The sequence below is a fragment of the Diospyros lotus genome, chromosome 6 (assembly GCF_014633365.1).
Source record: "Diospyros lotus cultivar Yz01 chromosome 6, ASM1463336v1, whole genome shotgun sequence".
Taxonomy (NCBI): Eukaryota; Viridiplantae; Streptophyta; class Magnoliopsida; order Ericales; family Ebenaceae; genus Diospyros; species Diospyros lotus.
The window spans coordinates 31,826,202-31,836,006 of NC_068343.1; positions in this window are offsets into that span (position 1 = coordinate 31,826,202).

The following is a 9,805-nucleotide window of genomic DNA, read 5'->3' on the forward strand; positions in this document are numbered from 1 at the left end:
AGTCAAGAATCAACCGTTTACAGGCAAGCTCCTATCCCTCTCCTCGATTTTTTTTTATTTCCTGTGAAAGTCTCTGTAGTTTCTCGTATTTTATTCCCTCCCTCACCGTGACTCGATTCCACCCATTAATAATAATAATCTGCGTGGTAACCACCCTATGACTTATATTTTATTAATGGACTTACTGTTAATGGAATGAGCTAAGCAATGATATCTTCGTGTCTTTCATTTCGACCATCATAGAGCTTCATATCGCTCCATTTTCCTTGGGAATGATGTCGAACCCGTTAGGGCTAGGTTCTTAGAAAATGGATGTGGTCAAGATTATGGGATTATGTTAATAATTTATTATGAATATGGAAATAGTTTCCTATGTATGAGAAGACATGAGAACGTGAATGACATAATGGAGTCTATGTTATCATAGATAAAGTGTGTGAAATGATAAGCGTAAGTGACTAAGTTTAAAGTCATTTATGAGTGTTTAAGGGTATGGGGTACAAAGCCACTGACGACCATGGGTCGTGGCAGTGGATGGCTGGATGTATGGGCGTCAGTCATCGACTGTTATGATAAGTCTTAGATAGGCCAGAAGAGATGGTACTGCCAAATTCCCGCCTTAGTTTGTGCATATCATGATGCGTGTGTTGCATAGGGATTGGGTTGCATTCACTAGTGGGACATGCTTTGTGTGTGATGGGATGTGTGAGCATTTGCATGACCCGGTTGGTCTAAGAGCTAACTTGGGTACTTCAGGTGAGCCAGTGCATTTAGAGCATTTCGCATGTGTGAATTCCTATGTGGGTGTAGCATGGCCTGATGTTTGGTTTATGGGGACCTTGTCATCACGTTTATGCTGCAAAAATCATTGCATTTCCTAATTATTGCATTGCATGGTGAGAATGTGTGGCTATAGGTGATGAGTATCGGTGATAGGTGGCACCTACCACGAAACATAAGCTGTGGAAGTAGGCCACGAAAATACCTTGGGAGTAAGACCTACGGCGGCAGAAAGACCTTGGGGGTGAGATCCACGGCAACAGTAAGACCCTAGGGTGAGACCCATGGCAACAGGTTATGTTGTGAGTGACAGGAAGGGATGTGTAAGGGAAATGGCTTTGTAGCCTGTATTAAGCTACTAACAGGTTTGTATGTTGGACTTTGGCGCTAGTGTGTGTTTTATGTAGGCCCCAAGAATCGTTTATGTGAAGTTTATTATATGTTTATGCATATAGAAATAAGGTAAGTATTGGGCATGGCATGACATGATGTTGTATTGGCATGAATTGCATGGGGTGTTAAGGGAAAAGTCCTGTCTGTATCCTACAACCTTTCTTTTTAGAGCTTGCTGAGTCTTGTGACTCACGTTTGCTTTTCATCATTCCAAGTAGAAGTATCCTAAGACCTTAGGTGCGTACGGCGGAGTTGGGTCCAGATCGTCGAGTCATGATAGCAAGTGCAGAGCTTTCCCGAAACTAGATCCTGAGTGTCGTGTGTCTGGGTCAGAGTAATGCTTTTATATTTTCAGTCAAGTATATGTTATGTAAGCCCAGGTGGGCCCAAGTGGTGAATGGTTATGTAAAGATGTTTATGAGATGTTGTATGATAAAGAGATTATGGTTTTAATAAATGTGGTGTTTGAGTTTTTAGTTTGTATTATTGTTCTATATCACTCAAGTAATTACCCTCTCACGGATCCTCTATACTAGCGGAGGCTCTGGAAGGCGGGCCGTTACAAGTAAGTTACGGTTCATAAATGATAGAACTTGTGTTTATATTTGTTATAATACATTATGAAATTTATGTTTATTTCATAAATTGAAATAAGTATTTTTTTTATAATTTTTAAATTGAATAAGTATTTTTTTATAATTTTTTATATTAAAAATTATATTTACAGAAAAACATCTATATTTTTTCAATTATGTACTTCTCACACTATAACATCCCAGATTTTCAAACTCAAATATGATGTAATACTTGAGGTTATTAAGTTCTAATACTTGAGAAAATAGGTCATTTCAAGGGATTATAGAAGCCTTGAGGCAAAAGTCAGTTTCTGAACCAGTGACAAAATCGTAAATACTGAAGTTCGGGTAAAAGTGTAATTTACCTAAAATCTTGGGGTGCTAAGTGTAATTCATCCATTTTTCAAGGACCAAAATGTGCAATTAAAAATGGCCCGGGGACCAAGTTGCAAGGGTTTAAGGGTAAATTATCCGAAAGTTTGGGCCAAGGTGTAGTTCTTGAAATCTTGAAAATATCTCTTTAAGGTATCATAGATTTCAAATTCAAATCAAATGGAGCTTTGGATTCCAAACTCTATTAAATTCAATTAAGAGACGAGTGGTGCATTTGGGTTGGATGCACATGGGAGAAATGATGAAGCCTTATCTTCAATGACACATGGCCATCAACCATTGGCCACTTGAAAGATAAGATAAGGTCACATGATGGCTCATAATGACCCTTTGAGGTGGCATTGCATGATTGGCTAAGGAAAAGCTTACTTAGCTTCCAAGTGTGCAAAAGTCTCCAAACATTATCTCTAAGGACATGTGGCAAGAATTCATTTGCCACTTGGAGATAGGATTTGAAGTGTAATGATGAGAAATATGGAAAATGCAATTAACCGTGTGGGATGTAGTTGTAATGATGGGAAATGTAGAAAATATAATTTACCATGTGGGATGTAATGATGGGGAATCTTGAAAATCTAATTAAACATGTGAAGGCACAAATCCCTAGGGACACATGGCATATTTTAATTGGATGCTCATGGATGGAATGATGACGCGACACGTGGCGCGATTTGGTTCGCCGAAGTTTCCTATAAATAAGGGCTTTGGGGTTATTCATTTTGGGCACCAAGTAAGGAGGAAAAGGAAGGGAGTTTGAGAGAGGAAAAGCTGTCGAAAAGAATGGAGAAAGTCGAGGGAGAATAAACCTTGACAAAATTCTTGGGTCTTTCTCGAAGTTCGTGCCAAGCAGTAAGAAAAACTACGAGAAAACTCATTTCGCTCGTTGTAAATCGTGCTTCCTAAGGTAATCGATCAAGGTGAGTGATTCCTGCATGTTTTGTGGCATTTTGAGCATTTGTTGCTTCACTTATGTGTTGATGTTAGCTTGCATATCATGCCTTTGTGGCTTACATGTCATATTTTTCCTTGGCTATGTATATTCCTTCTGCTTTGTCATATATCATGTTTGTGTTGGTGATTGTGGCTAGTTGTTTGGCTATCATGGAAGAACTCGTGGTCTTGCAGTGAGCCAAGGAGTGACTATGATGACCGCGTGGGTGATTGCAACACTTTAGCATTGCTACCACAAGGGTGGATTTCATAATGGCATTATTGCATTTTCACGCATGTACTTTATTGTTTGATTCACTCACCTAGATGTAATGTCTAACTTGGGTTGATGCCCTTGGAACGTTCAACGTTCCAGGTATGTTGGAAGTGCCAAGTGTTTTAGGTTCTAGTTTGAGCATGAGCAAGGAAACGATGCTTGGCTAACTTTGGATTTTTTTTTTTTTGAGTTATTACGTACCCATGTAATTGTACCACAATGATGTATTGTAAATAACATCTAGGATACTCAAGGTTGTAAAGGGTGTCCTACAATTGTACCTGTTATGATGTGTTGTGTTTTATAAAGTATTGAAGATTGTATGCATTTCTTATGCCTGTAAAGGAAATCTAGTGGAAACCCCTTTTATTTAGCTTTGGTTAAGTTTTCAGGTTCGATCCAACGCTTCCGTTCGTAAGGGTTTCCATAACGCCCATAGGTGATATCTGTATATATTCTATGTTGTTGTGTATTTGGAAAAGTGGGGCGTTACACACACTTTCGTTTCTTACTCTTTTTGAAATTTTTTTTTTTTTAATTTCAATTTCGTATCATATCAGTTTATGTACAACCTAGTTGCAAATCAAATCCTTTTGAGATAATTTTATTCTAACTTTTTATTTTATTTGTATTTAATTTTATTTAAATTATTGAATATAATATATTTAGTTAATTCTTAATGCCAAAATTAATTTTGAAATTTAATATATATATTATAGAATATAAAAATCCATATATATTTTTATTTTTGTTTTTCATAACAATTATTTTCTACTTTAACAAGGCTATTACATCAAGGGTGTTTTAAAAAGTAAGAGCAAAAATAAAACTTCAATTTTGGATTCATTAAATTGTGATGAGGATAGAAACAAATATTTTAGGTGTAAATTTAAAATTATTATTGAATATTAATTATTCTAGTTTCTTTGATTCGAGTTTTCTATCAATTAATATTAGAGCCAGAAGTCCTAAATCTTTTTAGAGATTTTTCTAAAATAAATAAATAGAATGGTTATAGATAGGGCTCTTAGAAGAGTGTAGAACTCAAACTCGTGAAAGTTTGAAGTCTTGTACCAAACTTGTCAAAAGCAAGTACATTAGTATGTTTTCCATACTCTTAAAATTACCTAACTTGACATTTAATTAGATAAAGCAATTTAAAATTTAAAATTTTCAACCTACAATATCAGATATGTTAGGTTTGCACAATTGTGTCACCACACGTCCAAGAGAAACGGTGAATTGGGTGTTTAAAAAAATTACTTGAAACGAGATTTTAATGCAATAGAACAATGAATGGAAAATGCAAGGTTTGAAAGATATAAAACAAGAAGGAAAAGTGACACAAGAGGTTTATAGTGGTTCGAGTCAAGCAGTCTATTCCACTACCTTATCTCCTCACAAGGATTTATAAAATCATTAAAATCTCCCACTTAAACTCAAGTAGACCTTCTACCAATATGCTAGGCAAATACAAAATCTCCTATAAATACCTGGTACACCCTCTAGCTCACAAGCTAGACAATACAACAGTAAATTTTACAATCAATAATAATTTAAGAAATAGATATCTTAGTTATAATGAGCCTCAAATACAAGAATCAAAGGCCACAACAAATTTTACAAGAAATACACTGTAACACCCCCGCCCCAACCCTCGGGAGTCACCGTAACCCAAGGTTACACCAAAAGTCTTCACCGAAGGTCGATTGTGCCTTCACAATAAGGGAATAAAATAATGTGGCCACCCTGTGTGGAGTCCAGGCTTCACTGTAATACCCGGTATTACATGGTATTGAAAATAAATAAATTTTGGATTATTTTGAAAGGATCCAGGTGGCCCGGGAAGCCCAAGGGTAAATTTCGAGAAATTAATTAATAAAATTGCCGAATTGGCAGCTGGGAGTGCCTCGGGACTTAGATGTCCAAGGAAGAGAACAAGGGATTGGTGAGCGTCTCGAGATGAGGATAATGACGCTGGAAGCGGTCCGACTGGGAATGATTTTCAGAATAAATTATGTATAAACCCGAGTGAGTGCCAATACCGAATAGTCGGAGGGGACCTCCTGGAAGCGGAGGGGACCCTAAGGGTGGTTCGATTTTACGTGTAAGGCAATCCTGAAGCGTTTTCGGGCCGAATAAAGGTCCCGTGCAGGCGCAGGGATGAAATCGATATTCTCGAGTAATGTCGTCAATTAATTTTTGAGAAATTAAGATTTTGAGTGGCTTAAGAGTAATTAATTAAAGCATTGGAGGGTCCAAGTGCTACTTATAAAAACCCTCAAATGTAATTAAAAATTCCTAAGTGGAATTTATGTGATTAAAGAGGGCCAATATGTAATATACATATATTTATGTATGTATGGCCGTATGTGAGGAGGAAGCTTCCTCACCTGTAGTCTCTGTGGATTTAAATGGCCGAGAAAGCAGAGATGATAGAGGAGAGTGATGGCCGAGGGATTGAAGCGAGGGAGCTCGAGAGATCAGCTGAGAGAGATCGAGAGAATGAGAGAGATCTAGATGGAGGAAGATGCGATCCGAGAACAGCAAAGGCGATGGCGGCCGTGGCTGTTTGCAGCAACGTTGGTGGCAGTGACCATGGCTGGAACAGAGCTCGCGACCGAAACAAGGAGGGAGAGAGAGAGCTTGGTCGAGGCATCGCATGAAAGAAGTGAAGCAATGCGAGATCGGGAGAAAGAAAGCAACTGCGGCTAAAGGCCGCAGCCATGGCGCGGTGTTGAAGCTCGGGGGAGCAGCCATGGCTGCCCGATGATGGAAGAAGAACGCAGCAGCAGGCGGACCAGTGAGGCGCGCCTATGGATCTCGTGGAGGCCGAAGGCGGAGTCGGCCAGTAGAGGCCGCAACACCTATTAGCGTCGAAGCAGCCATCAATGGCGGCAGCTGAAGCTTGCGGTGAGGCTGGTTCGAGGCTGGCCGATAGCCAGCGTTCGCGTGGTGGTCGGGAGCAGTCCGAAACGGTGAGCAGCGGCTCCAACGGTGGCCGATGGCAGGCCAAGCAGCGACGTCCGGCGTGGCCATGAGCGACGGCTAGAGGAGGCTCTCGAGCGTGAAGAAGATGAAGAAACAATGTGTGCAGGAAGCTGGAGAAGAAAGGAGAAAGAAAAGAAAGGAAAAGAAAAGAAAAGAAAAAAAAAGGAAAAACAAAATAGAAAATGAGAAAATATGGAAAAATCCTGAAAAATTCCAGAAAGATTGGGGAAAGTTCTGGAAATTAATTTGGGGCCCGAGGAGCGTGCTGGAGGCCGAGAATGGGATTTGGGCGCGAGATTTGAAGCCCAAGAGGCAATGCCGGGTGAGCGTTTTCCCGATGTCTGCTCCAGAATTAATTGAGGTAAATTAATTTAATTATTTTCATTATGTGAGATAATGAATTATGTAGTATTAGTTGGATTAAACCCTGTGTTGGGGTTATTTGAAATCTTGTTGATGGATGATTTTGGCGATGTGCAGGCGTAGTTGAGGGCATTGGTTGAATGCCGGATGTTAATGGAGTTGGGGTTTTGTGTGTTTTGCCCTCTAGGTTCGACCGGGAAGGTAGTGATCCTAGAGGAACTTGCTGTTCGGGCTGGAGTTCATGCTGAGGCAAAGTTGAGGCTTCGAGCCAGGTAAGGGACGGCCCCATGTGGAGGTGGCCTTGCAAGTTGGTAAATGTGTTTGATAATGTTTTTATGTTGCATTGGCATGTAGTGGTTATATCTTGTGTGATGCAAGACCTAGTGGACCAATGGCCATATGGAGGACTAGTGTGGTGGGGGCTGATAGGTTGATGCCTCAAACCTTAGTGGGTTGTGAGGATGAGTGGACCTAGCCTCATTTGCATGCATCGGCATACATAAACTTGATTATATTCACATTTACTTGCATTGCACCCTTACTGAGTCTTTATGACTCATGAGGTTTTACCTCATGTGTAGATGTTGCAAGTCCAGATGCAAGCAGGGATGGCGCCGGGAGGCTGTTGTGGCAACTAGCTGTGTTGCCCGAGTTATGTATTTTATTATTGCTTGTATGTAACCAGGGGGCGTTGTGTATGTATACCGTTGTGAGTAAATGTAAGTGTTATTGAGCGTAGATGTACCTAATTGTTGTAATCATCAGTGGGATAGATGATTGTGAGTCTGCGTGATTTATACGTGGCTTGAGTTGTTGAAGCCAAGTTCGGACCGAGTAAAGACCAGCGAGGTATGTTCTCATAAATCCCCAATACTTAGCGAAATGTTTGTTATGCTAGCTTTGTGCCTGGGTCACCTCTGGCTTGCTATAGGGTGAGCTGAAGAGAGGTGAAGCTCACTCGGGTTTCGGGTCTCGGTCCACTGAGTTTTTCTTATTTGAGTTGAGACCGATTCCTGAGTGGAGCGAAGGGAAGGACGAAACCTAGTTCCCACCTAGGGCGTTTCCTGTTGAAACATAGTCCAACCCTTCAGTTGTGGTTCGTTGGGTGAGTAATCCGGTTGATTATTTACCGGTGGCGCCCGTAAGTGGGAGCGGGTCATTACAATTGGTATCAGAGCATGGCTAGCTACATAAGTGAGGAAGGCTAGCGTGTTAAGTGTTAAGTATGGTCGGTTAAGTGATTAATGTGAGAAATTGCCAGAGTTTTGGAATAGAGGATGTCTGGCATGATGTGAATGCAAGTCGAAATGTCATAACTGTTGAGTTGGGGTTGAGAACAATTGATTTGAAATTTTGAGATTTCAATGTAAGGTTGGTCCGATAACCTTGAAAGTTGGACATATGGACCGAGGACCCTAAGGGATTGGGTCAAGTCATTGAGGCCTGCAATGGTATGTTTGGATATTCCTATTCTTGGGATGAGAAAATACCCTGGATTGAGATGATATACCTGTGAGAGGTATACAGGTTGAGCAAAGAAGAACCGAAAAACCAAGTGTGGGTGTTGGTGTCAAGAAACCCTGAATATTGGAATTCGGGTGTATGGTGTAGTGTTTTAAGGATGGGAATTCCTTGAGATTGAAGTAGTGGGGCTTGTGTGGGGACACGAAGCCAAAGCATGACTAGTCCGGGAGGGGATTAGTAGAGCATCCCTGTGTTAGGGATTTGCCAAGCATGTTTGAGGGAATAGTGTTGTCCCTTGGAAGGGGTGCAACAAGGCTTGTGCGCTTGAAATAGAGTGAGCTATAGTGGGAGTTAGCTCAAGACTCAAGGAAATGAGTCGTCAGCGAGCTATGTGGTAAGCCTCTGCAAGGGGATAAGGCTAATTGCAGTGAAACTCTGAGGGGAGTCGGGATGCTAGAGGTATGATGCGATGTGATCGTATCGTTATGATGAACCCAGAGGGGATGTGCTTAGGGTATAAGTGGACCCTAGTTGGTTTCACGATGAGACGACGCCTATCCTTAGGAGTGATAGGTGTGTGGTGAGTGGACCCTAGCGGGTGTTTGTATGAGATGGAAATCCCAAGTGAGTCGAGCTGGAATCCAGGAGAATCTAGATTTGGGATTAAGGAGTTTGGCATGCGTTAATATGCGTGTGAGAGCCTTGGGGTTAGAAGTCCTAGTTGTGAAGGGCCAAAGGACCGTTCATGTGATTGATGGATGAGGGGCCAATCAAAACTCTCATTATGACGCTTGGGGGTCTGGTGGGACGCCTAAGGTCGGGAGATGAGAGGTGAATAGACCCTCATTATAATGCCTGGGGTCGTGATGACGCCTAAGGTCTCGAGACCCTTGATGGGAGACGAGGAGGTCACCCAATGAAGGGTATGAACAGGTATGTGGTTCGAGGGCGATGAGTGTGTGACAATAGGACATCCCTAGGCTATGTGCGCGATGAAAATGCCAACTTCGGATGCCAAGTGGGCAGGGGCATGGTGAGCAATGTGGAGGCCCCGAATTTTAAATTCCAAGTCATGGGAGCCTGAGCGAGGCGTGTAAGGCCAGGCCAGGCGTAGTGGCTGAATGCATACGTGAGTGTGCAAGAAGAGACGAGAGATCTCAATTTACCTGGAGGGTAACGGTGGGTACTCTATGGTTATGGGTTCCAGAGCTTGAGGTAGGCTCAGCTTGACGGTTATGGATAGAGAGACTGTGACGGTCAAGCTCTGGGATGAGCTGGTGGAGAAGGGAATCATGATGGACGTGGATCCATTGTTATGAAAGTTGAAACTTTCAGATATTAATTGAAAGCCGTGAGGTGTGGTCTTGTGGGGTAAGATCAGGAGGCCTTAAGAGTTGGAGTGATTTGAGGGTCTCTTAAGCGATAAGAGATGTAGAGTCTTGAGGAGCGAGGCTTGTGGTATGAGGTTGAGGTTATCAAGGCAAGGATAACCAAGTAAGATGACTTTGGTAAGATTGTGGTGGAACCATCGTAGTTCGGGAAGGCTTTAAGTAGCCTTGATGCTAAGGGTGTAAGGCTCGGTGTAACGGATCTGATGCTATGGTCCGTGTGGCAGAGGACTAATGAGTTGGCTCGCATT